General features: G+C 36.0%; 1 protein-coding gene across 1 annotated transcript in view; it reads left to right on the top strand.

The window, feature by feature from the left end:
- The first annotated feature begins 3264 nt into the window (after nucleotides 1-3264).
- Nucleotides 3265-4910, top strand: part of LOC103604922 (putative deoxyribose-phosphate aldolase) — a 15894-nt gene continuing 14248 nt past the window's right edge. Inside the window, exon 1 of the mRNA XM_008589497.1 lies at nucleotides 3265-3335. The gene's annotated coding sequence lies outside the window, so the exon portion shown is untranslated. The remainder of the gene's footprint in view (nucleotides 3336-4910) is intronic.

Here is a 4910-nt window from a genome sequence, read left to right as displayed (position 1 = left end):
TTTGCAAACAGTCCTCAGGAAAACCGATACAATATTAGAAATTGGAGAAGGCAGGTACAGAGCTAGGTTTAGGAGACTTTTCGTTGTTTCCCAATTTGACTTTTGGTCCAGAATGCTGACCAAATGGCCTTATAAACTTTTGAATTAAATAATCCTTTTCTTTCTCCAAATTTATAAAAAAAAAAAAAAAGTACAGTCATTTGAAAGATTAAACAGTTGAAACCCACTCTAAAATAGAAGTTATCTTCATTGATTGGTATCTCATTTCCAGTATAACTACAGTTCTGAAATTAATTTTAAATAATGCTTTAAAAGTGAAAGGGAACTTCTGGCATATTAGGAATAACTCAAGGACTCCTATTTGTGTAAAGTGATTCTAACCACATATCTTTGAATGGATAGCATAACTGTTTAGAATGTTCTCCCAAGGACTTTATTATCAGTTACCAAGGATTATATAGACAGAGTTTCCACCTTGTATTCCATTTCAGTCATCCTGTTTTGCATTATGTTAAACGACCACATCTTTATTTTTGTTGAGAGGAAGGCATCTGCAAGGAATGTGGTTATCAAGAGCTAATCTTACCCTTGGGGGACTGGAGATATTTTCTAACCCTGACATTGTAATTGCTTTCTTTCTTTTTTTCTTTTTTTGGTGGCTGGCATGTACTGGGATCTGAACTCATGACCTTGGTGTATAAGGCTGCGCTCTAACCAACTGAGCAACCAGCCAGCCTGTGATTGCTTTCTGATTGCCATTATACTTGAGCACGCCTTTCTGCCTTAGTAATGTGATGGATTGGACCAGAAAGAAGTATTCTTCCAGGGAGAAGTATTTCTGAAGAGTATCTCACTATTCAGATTGAAGGAAAGAAATGGAAAGAGCAGGTGTTTTTATTTTTTTGTTTTTCTTTCCTTCTTATGCTTTTCTTCTCTCTCTCTCGAAATCTATTTTCCCACTTTCTCACATGGGTGGCTATTATCCCTGGGTCATGTAAGCATGTCTTTGTGGAATGACTGTGGAATAATCCAGATTGAGTATTAGTACCATATTGATACCTCCATAGGGGCTTTCTGCCTCCGTCTTCTTCCGGCCACTTCTTTAACAATACGCTGGTTCTTTATATCTCATCCCAAGTTATTTTCAAACCTATGTTGAGCAAAAGAATACAATATCAAAGACACTGTTTTAATTTGGGGTTCATATTTTTGTACACTCTGTTAAAAAGAAGTGTCCTATGCTGACAATTGTGACAATTAGTGTTAGAATTACAATACAAAACTCCCTTGCTAACTTTAATCAGTAATTTCTTAGAGAGCAATAGAAAACGTGGTGCTAATGAATAATGTGCCCAGAAGCTCTTATTATAGGGTTGGCATGAATTCCACTTAATGACAAGCTTTCTCGAGCAGCAGTTGATTTTAAATCCTATTTTTCATTAGTGAGGTATAAAATGTTAATAATACCTTCCATTGTGCTGTTCTTTTGTAGCATAGTAGCATATATCTTCCATGGTCACCGAGACTCTTTTTAAGATCCTACTAGTAATTTCCTATATCATAAATGAGATTTGTTCGGGAAATAAAAATGTATGTTTTCCCATTGTTAGCTATGTGTTTTTCTAATAATCACATCTGAAGCTTATTATGCAGTAATAGCCTTAAGATATTATTTTTTTAAAATGTACTACTTTGGTCTTAATACTAGTTTTTAATCTCTTCTTGTTTCTATGAAGTCAGAATGAGATTTTCAAAATTGAATAATAATTTGATCCGTTAATCTTTTGAAGCTAGTAATTTTATTTTCCTCTCTTTGCAGTCTCTGAGGTTCGCAAATGAATAGAGCTTCATTACTGCAGTCTGCATTTAATAACCATTATCCATTATCTTGTAATTAAGACTCCCTGTAACGAATCATGAGGACAATGCAAAAATACATAGTACATTTCTTTAATGAACTGGAAAATGTTCATCTTGTTCTATTTAGTAATGAGTTGCTGAATAGTCATTAAATCCACTGGAGAATAGAGCTAGATGGATTTTGAAGACTGTCTTGAGTTTGTGGTTAATCTATTAGAATTAAAATTTCATCTTCTATTTTTATCAACAGCTGATTAGAAGTCATTCTGTTTGACCAAATTGATTAGAAGACCATATACAAGGGCAGCTGTTGTTTAATGAAAGTTTTTAATGAAACTGTACCATGGAGACTTGTAATTATAGGCCTTAGAAAAGCTTTGAGTTGCTTCAGACCACAAAAACAGTATCGTGCTACAGATTTCAAATTAGGAAAAAAAAAAAAAATTTAATATAATACTGTAAGTTTATTATTAATTTTAATTTCATCTAATCACTGTTGAAAACTAATCTATTTAATGTGTTACTTTTGACTTTTTCAGGCCTTTCATCTCCTAGTTTAGTCATTCTGTTGAAATTTTGGGCACCGTTGAAAGAACATTTGTACAGATAGCTATTTTCATGGTGGGATATTCTCTCACAAAGTTTTTACCCTCATGTTGGATTTATGTGAACTCTGAAGAGAATCTGTACTGCTCTGTGGTGTTAATAATTCAAAATGTAACATTTATTTCTCTAAGGTAATTTTGTTTTAGCAGAAGGACAAAGGAAGCAATATTAAGATGAGAAGTAAAAACAAAAGTGTGTGCCTACTTAGTTCCATTGGAAAATCCATTGTTCTTTTGACAGTAGGAAAGTACTAACATACTTTTAAAAATATTTTGTGTAGTTAAAACTTATTACTGGATTTTAAAAAGTAGGCAGTGCCTACGTGCCTGAACTATTTTTAATATCTTGTGTGGTCTCTGACTCTCAATTGACCTTCCTCAACACATCCAAAACAGATGCTAAAATTAAGATGCTAAATTTAGCATCTTAAAACACTTTTCATGGGATCAGTCCTCATGTTGCCTAAAGGACAGAGCACAAACAAAGTTTGCAGGTTTGAAGCCCTCTATAATGTTTTCATAAAGGGTATTTGCAGTAACACGTTCTAAAACGTACATTCATACATCACACACACCCCTGCCACACACACACACAGATTCCTTAGGTGTATCCATTTATTATTGTTTGCATGTGCCTTATACTTTCTATGCTTTTGGTGTTTCTTCTAATGGTGATGTCTTTCCATGTGTTCTCTCATCTCCAAATTTTATCTGTCCTTCAAGGTCTGTAACAAATTCCACCTGTTCCATAAATTCTTGCAGAGGAATAGAGTGGAGTGTCCTCAATAAAGAACATTTGCAAGCAAACCTTATGACATACTTAGGAATGAGAAACTGGATGTTTTCCCCTAAGATCCCTCTAAGAACAAGGTAACGATATTCTCTCTCTCAGTTACCACTTTCATTAAACATTGTACTGGAGCTCCTATCTAGTGTAATAAGACAAGAAATGGAAATAAAATGTATGCAGATTGTGAAGTATTGTAGGCTGATAACAGCTGCCAGAGACATGTCCACTTCCTAATCCCTGGAACCTGTGAATGTTACCTTATTTGGGAAAAGAGGTCATTGCTTAAATTAAGAATCTTTTGATGAGGTGATTATTCTAGATTATCCAGATGAGACCCTAAATGCCATCACAAGTGTCCTTACAGGAGAGACAGGGAGATTAGACACAGTAGAGAAGGCTGTGTGAAGATGGAGGCAGAAATTCTAGAGTCTCCACAGGGAATGTGGCTCTGCTGACACCTTGATTTCAGACTTCCGGCCTCCAGAAATGTGAGATAATACATTTCTGTTGTTTTGAGCCACTAAGTTTGTGATGATTTGTTACAACAGCCGTAAGAAATTAATGCAGGAAGAAGCATATAAAACGGTCTTTGTTTTCAGATGACATGATTCTCTATGTAGAAAATCCCACCAAATCAACAAACTACTGAAACTGCTAAGTGAGTTTACCAAGGTTGAATGATACAAGGTTAATAAACAAAATTCAATTGCTTTCTTATCTACCAGCAATGAACAATTGAATTTGAAATTTAGAAAACTACCATATACAAAAGCACTCTACAAATGGAATACTTAGGTATAAACATAAAAATTTGTACAGGAGCTCTATACGCACCTATTAGATTTTCTGAAATCCCCAAAGTGGCAACACCAATTGCTGGTGAAGAGGTAGAGAAACATTCAGAACTCTCATTCATTGCTATTGGAAATGGAAAATTACCATTTTGGGAAGATAGCCACTTTGGAAGATAGTTTGCCAGTTTTATTACAAAGCTAAACAAAATTTTACCATATACTCTAGCAGTCGCCATCCCAAATATTTACTCAACTGATTTAAAAACTTATGTCCACACAAAACCAGCGCATGAATGTTTAATAGCATCTTTATTCATAATTACTCCAAACTGGAAGCAACCAATATGTGTTTTATTTATTTATTTATTTATTTATTTTTATTATTTTTTTTTCCTTTTTGTCTTTTTTCGTGTCCGGCAACGGATCGCAACCTTCAGTGTCGCGNATTTTTATTATTTTTTTTTCCTTTTTGTCTTTTTTCGTGTCCGGCAACGGATCTCAACCTTCAGTGTCGCGCCCGTACCGGACCGAGACCGGCAATGGGATCGCAACCGTCGGTGCTGCGCCCACACCTCGCTCAGCCAGTGAGCGGGAACCGGTCTGTATGTGGGATCCAACCCCTCGGCGGGAGCGCCACTGCACTCCCAAGTGGCGCACTGTAGCAGTGAGCCACCGGGCCAGCCCCACAATATGTGTTTTATTTATTTATTTATTTATTTATTTTTATTATTTTTTTTTCCTTTTTGTCTTTTTTCGTGTCCGGCAACGGATCGCAACCTTCAGTGTCGCGCCCGTACCGGACCGAGACCGGCAATGGGATCGCAACCGTCGGTGCTGCGCCCACACCTCGCTCAGCCAGTG

This window comes from Galeopterus variegatus, unplaced genomic scaffold, assembly GCF_000696425.1.
Source record: "Galeopterus variegatus unplaced genomic scaffold, G_variegatus-3.0.2 Scaffold5487, whole genome shotgun sequence".
NCBI classification, from domain to species: Eukaryota; Metazoa; Chordata; class Mammalia; order Dermoptera; family Cynocephalidae; genus Galeopterus; species Galeopterus variegatus.
The sequence above is the reverse complement of the archived record's forward strand: the minus strand, read 5'-3'. Positions and strand labels throughout refer to the sequence as shown.